Genomic DNA, 15,372 nt, shown 5'->3' with positions numbered 1-15,372 from the left:
GGAGCTGATCGTATTCGAATTTAGCTTAACCCTTTTGGTGTGACCCTGATCGTATTCGAATCAGAGTCGTTAAATATTCTCATGATCACCAGGGGGCTTCCTGTTCAAACATAGGTCGTATTCGAACCAAAGAGAACATAGCTGTCGGTACCCTCTTGATCGGCACACTGCCGAGCTCACTAGGGGGCTTCTTGATCGTATTCGAATCATAGCTCAACCCCTTTTGGGAACCGACGTGGATCGTATTCGAATCAGCGTCGTTAAACAACTCTCAAGGTCATTTGGGGGCTTCTTGTTCAAACATAGGTCGTATTCGAACCAAAGAGAACATAGCTGTCGGTACCCTCTTGATCGGCAACGCCAAAGCCACTGGGGGCTATATGATCGTATTCGAATCTTAGCTTAACCCCTTTGGGACGGTTTTCTGATCGTATTCGAATCAGAAGCCTCAAATTTTTTGAAGTCTCTTTTTGCAAACAATTTTTGGATTTTATTTGAAGCTCTTTTGACCATATCTAAAGTGTATATGAGTGGTTGCTATTTAACCCGGTTTGACTTTGGATGATAAGTCGCCATCATATGACAATCATAAATATTTGGAAGTCTTGATTTCTAAAGATTGGGTTATCACCCTTACTGCATAGGTCACATAAACCGGCAGTGAAAATTCAATATCACAGGTATAATATTATTATTATAGTTATGTTTCAAAGTTATCATTCATAACAGGCTTATCTGTGACTCCTTGTTACACATCAATGGTTATATGTGAGATATTATGACCCGCCCAGCGGTAAACCGCCAAGGGATCTTGTGATCTAATTATGTGCAGGATAAGACTACATTTGGGTGGTTACCCGCCCTGGTTTTTGACGTTAAGTCGCCAGGGCATATGTTGTTTAAACTCTGTAGGATTTACAGAGCTATGACTTACATAAATGATTAAATTCAAGCCCATCATCATAGATTGAAATTGGTGTCTCAAAAGGGTTATCAAAATCTTGATTTTCTCAAAGGCTATAAGCCGCCGGGTTGTACAAATTCCGGCTTACAATGGAGGCATATTAAATCGCCATCGGCCAAGAGCCGCCGGGTATTTAAACTCTGGATTGACTTATCAGCAGATGAAGTATTCAAAGTCGCTTTGGCGCAATGACTATTATTTTATCAATGGATATGATTTATTCTGCAATGGAAGGAATAGTCCCGAGTTGCTGCAGGCTTACGACCCGGCACTTTGGGGCTACATTATTCAAATTGATATTACATCGAATATGCAAGTCCCATGTCACTGCCAGCATGTACCATGGCACTTGGGGGCTAATGCAAAGTCATTTTTTTCTCAACTCATTGAAGACCCAACTCATCACATTCTAAATGAGCCGACCCTTGGGGGCTACCAATTGCTCCTGTCAAAAATTCAAGGTACACAAGCATTAATCCATTATATTGAACGGTCCACTACTCAGTTGGTAGAGTACAAAGCTCTTAACCTTGTGGACGTGGGTTCAAGCCCCATGGTGGAGATCATATTATATGATGTTATTATCAATAAATTATATACAAAGTCCTAGCTCAGTATTATCTTACTGAGCCGGCCCTTGGGGGCTACACGTTGCTGTTCAAGGTTACATGGTTATATCTACAAAGTCCCTGCTCATTATGGCATAATGACCCGGCCCTTGGGGGCTACACTGGTTGAAGTTTTCATGAGTATAAGGCAATTACAAGTCCCAGGTTGCTGCAAGCATGACAACCCGGCACTTGGGGACTACAGGTGATATGCATATAAGAGAGAAAAAATCTTCAAATTCTCGGTTTGGAGCAGACCAGATTAACCCGGTGTCTATAACAATCATGACCCGGCATCATTTATTTATAACCCGGCAATTTTGGCAATCATAAATCGGCAAGATCTACATCTTTAAGCCTGCTGAATATCAGTTGAATATTTCAAGACCAATATTTTTGTCAAATCAGAGTATTGAAGGTCGACTCAAATGGATTATTTCTTATAATATTTCTTTACAAGAGCCAATGTCAGCAAATGGATTATGAAGCTGGCCTATTGACCTGGATTTTCCAGGAGAAAATGTCAAGGACTTAAGGATGATCAGGTGTCGGCTTACAAGAATATTTAACCCGGAGCACAACCTGTCAAATTTGTTCTTGTGATTGTTTTACAGGATCAGTTTAACATGGATAAATCCAAAATTAAACTGGGGGCTAATGTCGGGGATATACCCCGCGGTATGACCCGGCCAGAAGTATGACCCGGCCGGACTTGGCACTTCACCGATGACCCGCCGGAGGATTGACGACTCACGAGCCTGACGACTCATGGATGGCCCCGATGGCGGGTCAGATAGAAGACAAGGCCCAAGGCCCAGAAGGCCGGCTCACGTTTATGATGGGCCGGCTTAAAAGGAAAGGGATGACGAATATTTCCTCTACGAGGAAGCAAGACCCGGACTTGTAATTAACTTGTAAGAGAAGATAGACTAGTCCTAGTCCTACTAGGACTCCACATGTAACCCGCCCCTCTAACTTATATAAGGAGGGGCAGGGCACCCCAAAGAGGGACAAGCAACAAGAAACAATCTCTAGGGCTAGACACAAAGAGCCGGCTTACCGGCGACTCTCTCATGAGCATAATGAGACCTAGCCACAAACAGCATGTAGGGTTATTACCGGATGATGTTTCTCGGGGCCCGAAGCTGTCTAAATCCTTGTCTTGTATTGCGTCTCTCGATTCCGCCCAACCCCTCTCAAGCTACCGCATAGATGCGTTGGCCTCACGACTAAGTCCTCACACTAGGACATCTGCCGTGACAAATCCACGACAGTTATGGAAAAGAGCTTGCATGACATATTTTGTCCTACCCTCCCGTGGCAGCGGGGTCCATAAGGATACTAAGGGATATTAAGGCCTCCTTTTAATAGAGAACCGAAACAAAGCATTAGCACTTAGTGAATACATGAACTCCTCAAACTACGGTAATCACCGGAAAGAATCCCAATTATTGTCACCTTGGGGTATGCGGATCATAACACGTTATAGGTGTCTACAACTTGCAAGATATGATCAAGAACACACATATATTCATGAAAACATAATAGGTTCAGATATAAAATCATGGCACTCAGACCCTAGTGACAAGCATTAAGCATAGCAACATCAATCTCAGAAAATAGTGGATACTAGGGATCAAACCCTAACAAAACTAACTCGATTACATGATAAATCTCATCCAACCCATCACCGTCCAGCAAACCTACGATGGAATTACTCACTCCCGCGGTGGCATCATGAAATTGGTGATGGAGGAAGGTTGATGAAGACGATGGCGACAGATTCCACCCTCCGGAGTCCCGAACGGACTCCAGATCAGCTTTCTCAATGAAGAACAAGAGGTGGCGGCGGCTCCGTATCGTAAAACGTGACGAATCCTTCTCTCTGATTTTTTCCTCCACGAATAGGTATATATGGAGCTGGAGTTAGGGTTGTAGACGGTCCAGGGGGGCCACAAGCCAAGTAGGCGCGCCCTAGGGGGAGGTGGTAGGTGCACCCCTGGGATTGTGGCCCCTGACTGACCCCCCTCCGGTATCTTTTTCCGCCAGTATTTTTATATATTCCACAAAAATTCTCCGTAAATTTTTAGGTCAATCCGAGAACTTTGATTTCTGCATAAAAATAACACCATGGCAATTCTGCTGAAAACAGCGGCAATTCGGGTTAGTTTCATTCAAATCATGCAAATTAGAGTCCAAAACAAGGGCAAAAGAGTTTGGAAAAGTAGATATGATGGAGACGTATCAATTCCCCCAAGCTTAACCCATAGCTTGTCCTCAAGCAATTCAGTTGACAAACTGGAAGTGACAAAGAAAAACTTTTACAAACTCTGTTTGATCTTGTTGTTGCAAACATGTCTAGTTCAATATTCAGGTTTTCAGCAAGATTACGAACTAACCATATTCACAATAATACTTAGGTCTCACATTTACTCATATCAATGACATAATCAACTAGCGAGCAATAATAAGATATCTTAGATGACAACACCTTTTCAAAACAATCATGATATAATATGACAAAATGGTATCTCGCTAGCCCTTTCTGATACCGCAAAACATAAATGCAGAGCATGTAACGCCCCGGATTCGATGCGCCAGGTGTCTGCCAGTTATTCGTCGTTGTTGCCATGTCATTTGCTTGCGTGTCGCACTTTGCCTTGTCATCATCTGCATTTCATATCATGTCATCATGTGCATTGCATTTGCATACGTGTTCGTCTCATGCATCCGAGCATTTTTCCCGTTGTCCGTTTTGCAATCCGGCACTCCCACCTCCTCCGGCGCTCCCTTCTTGTTTCTTTTTCGTGAGCGGGTGTTGAACGTTCTCGGAATGGGCCAAGGCTTGTCAAGTGGCCTTGGGATACCACCGGTAGACCACCGGTCAAGTTTCGTTCCATTTGGAGGTCGTTTGGTACTCCAACGGTTAACCGGGGAACCGCAAAGTCCGTTTGTGTGTTGCAGCAAAACCACCCTTCAAACAGCCCCAAAACCCCTCTAAGTCTCCGCCATGCTCTCGGTCGTTCGATCACGATCGCGTGGGCGAAAACCGCACCTTGTTTGGACTCTCCTAGCTCCCTCTATCTATAAATAGGTCCTCCCCTTCCATTTTCGCGGATGAAACCCCCCTAACCCTAGCCCATCTCCTCCCACCGCGCCGGACACGTCCGCCCCGCCGCCGGACGCGTCCATCGCCGCCTCCCGCACCAATCGCAGCGCGCCACTTGGCCTCCCGCGCCGTCCCCGCCGCCGCGGCCCGCCGGGCCTAGGCGCGGCCCGCCCAGGCCTGCGCCCCGCCGGCGCCTGGCCCGCCCCGCTCGCCGCCCCGCGCGCCTCCTCCCTCCGCCGCCGCGCGCCTCGCCGCCGGCACCACCCACCACCGCCGCGAGCTCCGCCGCCGCCTCGCGCCACCACCCGCGCAACCGCCGCACCTCGCCTCGCCTACCCCGCCGTCCGGTCGCCGGCGCGCCGCCCGCCGCCGCCGCGGTCCTCCTCCTCGCCGTCTCCTCTCCCTCCGCGCCGGTCCGCGCCGCTCGCCGGAGCTCCGGCCCGAGCCCGGGCCAAACCCTAGCCCGATCTGGTTCTGGTCAACGCCGAAGGTTGACCCCGAGCCCCCCTCAAATTTCACCAAGTCTGGAAACTTTTACATTCTGGTGCACTTTTCATCATGCCATAACTCTTTGCAAGTAGCTTCGTTTCGTGCGTGTAATATGTTAAATTGTTCGTCTCGTGATTCTCTACATTTTGTTCCATTGCACCATGTTCATTTGAGTCCATCTTGATGCCCAAAGCATCGTTGTAAGAGTGCTAGTTGCTGTTATCTGCTGTCTGTTATCAGAACTTGTAGATTTGTTATTTTTGTTGCATTTAATCTGTGCATCTTATGGGCATGAGCTCTACATGTGTTTTGTTGTATGACATGCCATCTTTACAGAGGTGTATGCCATGTATTTTTGTGATCTCTTTGGTGACTAGCACAAGCATGCAAACTAGGCTCCGTAATGTTTCTGATTTCAGGGACTTAGTAATTTTACCAAGTCTGGGACTGCTGATATTTTGTTGCTATGTATCCATGAGGCTACAGAGAGATCCATGCATATTTTGGAGATGTTCAGTAAGGATGTTTTGTAGATATTATTGTAATGGATTCATTCATGCCCTTATTTGCAATTATGGAGTGCCATAGCATGACTCAATCTTGCTCTACTTTTGCTATAAAATGTTCCTGGCAGATTGTTTACGTGTTATTCAATTTTGCCAAGCTTGCTGTAGTTGATCCTTTAATGCTATGCTTTTGTTCTTGCCATGGATAGCTGCATAAACATGCCATATTGCTGTAGGTATGCTTGCTTTGTCATGCATTGCTTTGTGGTGAGTGCATCAAGCTCACCAAGATGCCTTCATATTATTGTTTCTGCCATGCTCTGTTTTCTGCTAAGTCTGAAACCTGATAACGAAACTTGCTATGTTTACCTGGTTGTCATCATATCTTCTGGTCCTTTTTGGCTTATGGTCAGTAAGGGACTTTTGTCATATGCATTTAGTAGATTCATTCCAAGCCTTATTTGCCATGTTAAGTTCCTGTAGCATGTTGGTTTCGTGCTCTGAACATTGCTACCTGATGTTATTTCTGTCATGTCCAGTAATTTTTGCTAAGTCTGTGAACCTGTTATTATTTGCAATCTTTCCATGTCCTTTTGAGCATGTTCTAGTGATTTCTGAAGATAGATCAGTGTTCATGTTTTGTTGTGCTTTACCTGTACATCATGTCCATGCCTTTTTTTTCATGTTGATCTGCTATAGCATATTGTTTTGATGCTTGCTATTTGCCTAGTTGCTGTTTTGGACAGATTGTTGCTATGTCTTGTTTGGAGTGTATGTGTTGCACCGTTGCTCCGTTTTGAGCATGCTCTATATGAAACTTGCTTAGATTTGCATGTAGTTCCATATTATCATCTTGCATCCTTGTTTTGAGGTGTTTGCTTGATGGTTGTATGCTTTTTGCATCAATGCCATGTTTAACTTGTTTTGCTCATATCTTCTAGGCCGTAGCTCCGAATCTAATGAACTTTATATGTAACTTGACTAGAATTTCATGTAGATCATCATGGCGCTCTTTAACTTGCTGTTTAACAACTTCAACTTAATGCTTGTTCAGTTCTGGACCAATTTTGAAATTTGCATATGAGGACTTACCAGAATTGTTATATGTTGTTTCCGGCCTCATTTAAACTTGCCTTGATGTGTTTTTCTTGTACGCATCATCTCTCGTCATGAGTAGCTTCATGTAGCCTTGTCATGCATCATACTTGATTGAGCATCATGCCTTGTTCATGTGTGGTGTGTTTACCATGTTGTGTGCTTCTTCTCGATAGTTCCCGTGTCGTTGCGATCGTGAGGATTCGTTCGTCTTCGTGGCTTCATCTTCTTCATGGATTCGTTCTTCTTCCTAGCGGGATTTCAGGCAAGATGACCATCACCTTGGATCTCATTACTATCATTGCTATGCTAGTTGCTTCGTTCTATCTCTATGTTGCGTTACCTATCACTTGCTCCTCAAGCCTCCCAAATTGCCATGAACCTCTAACCTTTGTCACCCTTCCTAGCAAACCCTTGTTTGGCTATGTTACCACTTTGCTCAGCCCCTCTTATAGCGTTGCTAGCTGCAGGTGAAGATGAAGATTGCTCCATGTTGGATTATGTTTATGTTGGGATATCACAATATCTCTTATATTATTAATGCATCTATATACTTGGTAAAGGGTGGAAGGCTCGGCCTTATGCCTGGTGTTTTGTTCCACTCCTGCCGCCCTAGCTTCTGTCATACCGGTGTTATGTTCCTTGATTTTGCGTCCCTTACGCGGTTGGGTGATTTATGGGACCCCCTTTGACAGTTCGCTTTGAATAAAACTCTTCCAGCAAGGCCCAACCTTGGTTTTACATTTGCCTCACCTAGCCTTTTTCCCTGGGAGTCGCGCTCTCGAGGGTCATCTTCATTTTACCCCCCCGGGCCAGTGCTTCTCCAAGTGCTGGTCCAAACCGAGCGATGTCCAGCGCCCCCTGGGCAACCAGGGTCTATGCCAACCCGACATCTGGCTCATCCGGTGTGCCCTGAGAACGAGATATGTGCAGCTCCTATCGGGATTTGTCGGCACATCCAGGCGGCTTTGCTGGTTTTGTTTTACCATTGTCGAAATGTCTTGTAACCGGGATTCCGAGACTGATCGGGTCTTCCCGGGAGAAGGAATATCCTTCGTTGACCGTGAGAGCTTATGATGGGCTAAGTTGGGACACCCCTGCAGGGTATTATCTTTTGAAAGCCGTGCCCGCGGTTATGTGGCAGATGGGAATTTGTTAATATCCGGTTGTAGAGAACTTGACACTTGACCTTAATTAAAACGCATTAACCGCGTGTGTAGCCGTGATGGTCTCTTCTCGGCGGAGTCCGGGAAGTGAACACGGTTTCTGGGTTATGTTTGACGTAAGTAGGAGTTCAGGATCACTTCTTGATCATTGCTAGTTTTCACGACCGTTCCTTTGCTTCTCTTCTCGCTCTTTTTGCGTAAGTTAGCCACCATACATTGCTTAGTCGCTGCTGCAACCTCACCACTTTACCCCTTCCTTTCCCATTAAGCTTTGCTAGTCTTGATACCCATGGTAATGGGATTGCTGAGTCCTCGTGGCTCACAGATTACTACAACACCAGTTGCAGGTACAGGTGTGCGATGATCATGACGCGAGAGCGATGTTACTTGTTTTGGAGTTCTTCTTCTGCTTCTCTTCGTTCAGGGGATAGGTTCCAGGTCGGCAGCCTGGGCTAGCAGGGTGGATGTCGTTTGAGTTTCTGTTTATGTTTCATCCGTAGTCGGATGTTGAGCTTATGAATGATGTATTGATGTATTCTTGCGGCATTTGTATGCCTTGTATGTATCCCAAAATATTATGTAATGTTAATGTAATGATATCCACCTTGCAAAAGCGTCTTCAAGATGCGCTTCTATCCTTGGTGGGACCTTCGTGTTCCTTTAGGATAGGGTCGCATATTGGGCGTGACAAGTTGGTATCAGAGCCTCGACCGACCCTAGGAGCCCCCCTTGATTGATCGTGTAGTTTGGCCGTTGTTGAGTCTAGAAGAAAACTTTTTTTTTTCTGAGTCTAGCTATATCGGAGAGTAGGAATTCTTTTTACTCCTCACCCCCTTCGTCGCTCTGGTGAGAAATCTTGACGTAGGTGTTTTGAACTATTCCTCTTCCCCTTCAAATTTTTTTAGGATCACGTGGTTAGTTTTCGTTCGTTGTCTATCCTTTTTCAATCCGGCACATTTCTCTTCGAGTGCTTTCGGTCCTCGTCATCTTTTGCGAGATCAGTTCCCAGTTATTTCTCTTCCGATGTTGTTTCCTTGTCTGAAGTTGTCCTTGTTTTTCCCACCCGCCCTCCCTTCTTCTTCTCGGAACCGGAGTCTGTAATCGAGTATCCATTCTACTCGTGCGAAATCTTTGCATTCTCTCCTCAATTATTTCAACCGATGCTTTTCTCTTCAAAGCTATTCGTCGTTTTCCCCTTCCAAGTTGCCGTTGTTTTCCCCGCCCTCCCACCCTTTTATTCCCGGAGTCTGAGCCTCTATTCGAGCATCTATTTCATTCGTGCGGAACCTCTTCAATCTTTCGTGAATTATTTCAACCAGTGAATTCTTGTCAAGTTCATCATTGATTCGTCTTGTTTTCTTCTCCGGTGGATTCAATTCCAATTTTCGGTAGTGATAATATTTTTTCCTCGGCTCAAATGTTTCTCGTTGCTCGTTCCCCTCTCGTCATTTAATCGTTCCGGAGTGATGAAGACATCTCAAAAGATTAGCGTTTGCATTCAATTAATTCGAGGTTGTCACCTCATTCTAATATTCCAATTGTTCCGGTGCATCATCTATCTGATCAACAATCCTTTCTTAACTGTGTTTCTTTTTAGTGGGCCCTAACCCACAGGTCTTTTCCCAGGATCTTACCTGACTCTTCTAATTTTCCGGAGCTATTCTCAAATCCTTTTCGAAGTTTGAAGTAAGTATGAATTTCATCAGTCAGATGTTTCTCCAAGATCGCTTTCAAATTCTTTCATGTTCGGGCCAACATTTTTCTCCCAGAGTATCTCAACAACTTTGGTGTTATTTCTCGCCGTCATTCTCAAGATTTGAAGACCGAAGTAGAGTTTTCCCTAAATTTTGTCCGTTCTCACGGAGTTTCGCAGTGCTAGCTCGATGGTTATCCTAGCAAATTGTTTCCAGCCGTGCAATTCTTTTCAACCACCCGACGCATTTCAGGAGTTGCTTTCTCTCTCGATCATCCGGAGGCCATCTTTCGGAATGTTTCTTCGTTCTAAGTTTTCAGATTCATTCTCCATTTATTCTATATTGTGCCCCTTCGTTCGTTTACATATTCTTCCGGTGCCGCGTTCAAGTATGCTTCAATCAGCTCGCGATCTCTTCTTTCAATTGCTTCTTGATTCCCTCATGTATATTCGTGCTTTTCCTATTTTTCTCGGTGAGTCATCCTCCTTCGTCAGTCAGTTTTGAATTCTAACGGTGGTTCGTTCAAGATTCCTTCTGTTGTTATCATATCAATTAATTCGTTCTTTCCAAATCCTACCGGTGGTTCATGAAGACTTTCGCAAGTTTTGCGAAATATCCCCCCTTAATCTTTTCCAATGTGAATAAGTAGTATGCAAATCCATTGTTTCTCATCTATTTAATTGGTGGAGGATAAGCATAACGTAATCCTTATTCTTCTTTCTTCATGTGGATTAATCTTTTCTTTTCGGAGATTGTTCATATTATCACATTCTCGGTTCAAGTGTTTTCATTTCATTTCTTTTCCGGAGTTCCAAGCTTCCTCGGCCATCTCGTCGGAACCTCCATCTAAATCATCGCAAGACTCAGAGCTTATGCTATTCTTCCTTCTATTTTATCTCGTCGTCCTTTTGGTACCGGAGTTCTTCACGGTGGTTCGTCATGATTTAATTCATTTCTCAAGTGTTCATCAAGATTCTTATCGAAGGAGCTCAAGTACCTTTCCTTCTTGCTTTTCGAAGTGCAATTAATTCTTCGTATTCTTTTGAAGTGGAGTTTTGCATTTCTTCGTTCTTCTCAGCTATCCAATCATTTCCGGTTGTGGCCGGTTATCACCTTATGATCTTGAGATGTTACCTATAAGATCACAACAAACTTATTCTTTTGTTGCCGAATTTCCAACAACTCCTTTCAATCCTTTCTTCTAAGGTTGCTTTCTATTTCATTCGTGGCACAAGTTGCCATTTTCTTCTCCTCTATTTTCATTCAACTCTTTCTATTCTTTCCGGAGGTTTGTGTCGTGTCTTCATCAAGTATCATTCCATTTCTTTAGCTTGTGTTCTATTCATCAATGTTTTAGCCGGAGTGCTGCCTAAATCTTTTCAGTCTTATTCGTTTCTTATCTCCTTCTAACCGGGGTGGTTTCAGAGTCTATCTGATTCTGTGAGCATTTGACTCTCGTCATTCTCGTCGTTCCTCTCTTCTTCTCGAGTGTTCTTGACGTTGTTCATCCTCACTGCTTGTTCTTATTTCACCTCATCCTTTTCTCTTCCGTCTCGGTCCTAAGATATCGGGACGAGATCTCTTGTTAGTGGAGGAGTGTTGTAACGCCCCGGATTCGATGCGCCAGGTGTCTGCCAGTTATTCGTCGTTGTTGCCATGTCATTTGCTTGCGTGTCGCACTTTGCCTTATCATTTGGGCTAGCAGGGTGGATGTCGTTCGAGTTTCTGTTTATGTTTCATCCATAGTCGGATGTTGAGCTTATGAATGATGTATTGATGTATTCTTGCGGCATTTGTATGCCTTGTATGTATCCCCAAATATTATGTAATGTTAATGTAATGATATCCACCTTGCAAAAGCGTCTTCAAGATGCGCTTCTATCCTTGGTGGGACCTTCGTGTTCCTTTAGGATAGGGTCGCATCTTGGGCGTGACAGAGCACCCCTAAAGATCAAGGACTGATTGGACATTGTAATTCATGGCAAAAGAGATCCAGTCACAGTCATACTAATACTGAATAAAAACAAGGCGTATAAATGACAATGGTGCTCTCCCGTTGGTGCTTAAATAAGAGGATGATGAGTCAACAATAAAAGTAAATGGATAGGCCTTCATAGAGGGAAGCAGGGATTTGCAAAGGTGTCAGAGCTCGAAGCTTTAAAAACAAAGATGAATATAATTTTGAGCGGTATGCTTTCATTGTCAACATAGCAACCAAGAGATCTCACTATCTTCCATGCTAGACAGATTATAGGCGGTTCCCAAACAGAATGGTAAAGTTTTACTCCCCCTCCATCAACAAGCACACTCCATGGCTAGCCGAATCCACGGGTACCGTCCATACCAACAACAATCCTGGGGGAGTTTTGTTTCATTATTATATTTTGATTTTGATCATGGAACTTGGCAGCCCAATTACCAGGCACTTTCTCGTGAATAGCAAGTGAATAAACACTCGTTGTGAGAATAACCCACCTAGCATGGAAGATACTGACAACCCCTAGTCACTACATGAGCGATCCGGGCATACAAAACATATTATTATTTGAAGATTTAGAGTTTGACACATGCAAATTTACTTGGAACAACAGGTAAATACCATATATAGGTAGGTATGGTGGACTCATATGGCACAACTTTGGGTTTAACGAAGTGGATGCACAAGCAGTATTCCCGCTTAGTACAAGTGAAGGCTAGGAAAAAGATTGAGAAGCGACCAACTAGAGAGCGACAACGGTCATAAACATGCATTGAGATTAATCAACATCGAATGCAAGCATGAGTAGGATATAAATCACCATGAACATAAATATCGTCGAGGCTATCACTACTGCAGGATGGTCCAAACGCGACACTACGATCAGAGACCCTTCGACGAAACTGGGTGCGATGCCATAATCGCAAACGGTGGTGTAAAAGAACCATAAAAAAGGTGCAAAATGTTTGCGATGGCGGAGCTATCAAACACGGTTCAGATTTTAGTTACGCGTGCGATGCAGGGCATACAGTTCAGCTCAATGAACTGTTTGCGATGAGGTGGAACAAAAGAAACGGGCATCCTAATGAAGGCGTGTGCGATATAGAGCATATGGTTCACTCGGATGAACTGTTTGTGATTAGGCAACACAAAAGAAATGGTCAGCTAGATCAAGGTGTGTGTGATACATGGCAAACAGGTCCGTAATCAGAAATGTGTGCGAAGACCAATAATAACACAGACGATTGCTGCTAATAAGCCATGTGATTTGCTCTGTCTACAGTAGAAAAACATGTATATATATATAACTAAAATAAACATCCAATTACATAAGTGACTATACAGATCATTCGCACACACCTCAATAAACAATTGCGTGCATTCTAAAGTAGGAGAAATGATCGTCTAGTCATCTACTTCTTGTGACGCTCCCGATACTTCTATGTGGCTCGATCCCTCGTATGGTTCAGGAAGAAGACAATTCCGTCAGATTTCGGGTTCCGGCAAAACCCTTGTGGTTCGAACACTAGGGTGCACACGAAGATCTCTCTCTCCCTCACTGGCTCGCTCGCTCAGGAATCCACGGCCTAACTCGACGAACTCGAAGAACACGGGGACACAAGATTTATACTGGTTCGGGCCACCGTTGTGGTGTAATACCCTACTCCAGTGTGGTGTGGTGGATTGCCTTGTAGGCTTTGGATGAACAAGTACAAGGGAAGAACAGCCTCAGGAGGAGAGGTGTTCTTGGGCGTGGTTGGTTAGCCAAGGTTCGGATCCTCGTCTTAGGCTTTGCTGATGGGGATCAGTCGATCCCCTCCTGTGGTGGTGGCTAGTCCTATTTATAGAGGCCCTGGTCCTCTTCCCAAATATTGAGCGGGAAGGGATCCCACAACGGCCAAGTTTGAAGGGGGACAACTAGTACAAGCTATCCTGACAAAAGTAGTCTTCGCCTGCCAAAGGCGCTGGTGGTGACGCCGTCTTGGGCTCCACGGTGACCTCCGTCCTGCCGTCCTGCTGGTCTTGGTCTTGTTGCACCAAGATGGAAACCTTTGCCTGATGCCTCGGGACTCCTTGCCTGCGCTTGCCTCTTTAGCACCAAAGAGGAAACGAGGATGCTGCGTGCGCTGGTGCCCGCCTGGCTCCGGTCGTCATGGCTTGCGTCACAGGGACCTCGCGAGGTGTCCCTTGCCTTGATCTCTCCGCCCCTCGCGAGCCAGCCTGGCGAGGCCGCCCCTGAGGAGGTCTTGCGTCGTCCGCCTCGCGAGGGTCTTGAGTGTTTGCTGGTGAAGATGGGCCGTACAGGGCCGCTGGTGGAGCCACGCCGTGGGCTGCAGGTAGGCAATTCTGGGGACCCCCGTTCCCAGGACGCCGACAGTAGCCCCCGGGCCCAAGGCGCGCTCGGACTTGGCTTCGAGGCGAAGCCAAGGGGCAAGTGCGGATCGCCGTGAGCCCCAACAGCCTGCGGCCTTGATTGACGCGTGGCGATTGATTGGACGTGGGCGTATCCACTTTCCCATGCTGCCTTGGCAACTGCCCAACTTGACGAGTCCCTGCTGCATGCAAACAGTGGTTATCATTACCTGCGATCGTGGAGGTCGACGGTTGGCCTCCTCCAGGCTATAAATGAGGAGAGGGCGGAGCCCCCGTTGCTCATCTCTTCCTGCTCCGCTCGTTTCTTCTCCCTTGCTTCACCGCTAGTAGCGACACCCATGGCACCGATACGGAGGTTCTCGGCCGCAGAGAAGGGAAAAAACCCCCGCGACGAGCCCGGTCTACTTCTGCCGAAGAAGAGGCTGGCCCACCACAGCGACGTAGTCATGAGGCCGAAGATGTCGAGGCCTTGGTGCGAGCGGCCACCTCCCGGGTATCCGCTGCCTCTGTACGCCCAAGCTGAGGGCTCCGAAGGGAGAGGCGGCGAGCGGCGCTGCCCGCGCCGTGGCCGTGGTCGCCGCGCTGTGGTGACGCACGCCGTTGCCCTCGGAGCCCACGCCGTGGACTCCTCGCGAGAACTCGTGATGTGGGCGGCGATGCCTCCGCACTCTTGGATTCGCTTTCCGCAGTCCTTCTCAGCCGAGGGGCCCCCTCAAGCTTTGGCTGTAGCACGCCGACTGCGATGCCCCGGCGACTGGATCAGAGGTTGAAGCCGTCTCCCCAAGCAAGATCTTCATGACTCACGGCTGGGGCGAGGTTACTCAAGTCTGCCATGCGGAAGGCGCCCTCGCCATCCATTTTCAGTACGACGGCGCCTCCACGATGCTCTTCAAGGTCTTCGACAAGGAAGGCTGCCGCCTGGAGTGCTGTCCAGGAGGGGGCCGTCAGGTTGGTGAAGCAGCCAGCGTTGAACCTGCTCTTGGTCCTGCCAGCAGCTCCCCCAGCAGTAGTGGCGGCGCTTGGGAGTCCAGCGACTCTCCTGAGCCCTACGAGACCCCAGAGACGAGCGATGACAACTATGTGTGCCCCCGAGCTCTCGCCGCACTCGGAGCAGGGCCGCAGCGTCCGGCCGCCGTCGTCGCTGATCTGGATGAGGTCGGCGCCAGCCTCCCATGGCCCACTGTTGATGATGGCGCCGGCGATCGTAGCCAGGGCTTCTTCTTTCTTTTGTTCCCTGCGAGGAATCGAGATGAACCCCGTGGGGGTGTGTAAATGGTCTGTAATGTTTTTGTTGATATCACCCTTATTATGAAAATTTGCGAACGCATGTCCTGCTTCGGCTCGGTCTCCCCTTTCCATCCCTGTGGCAGCTTGGTGCTCTACGACGACA

Source organism: Aegilops tauschii, chromosome 3 (genome assembly GCF_002575655.3).
Source record: "Aegilops tauschii subsp. strangulata cultivar AL8/78 chromosome 3, Aet v6.0, whole genome shotgun sequence".
Classification (NCBI taxonomy): Eukaryota; Viridiplantae; Streptophyta; class Magnoliopsida; order Poales; family Poaceae; genus Aegilops; species Aegilops tauschii.
Note: the sequence above shows the minus strand (reverse complement) of the source record.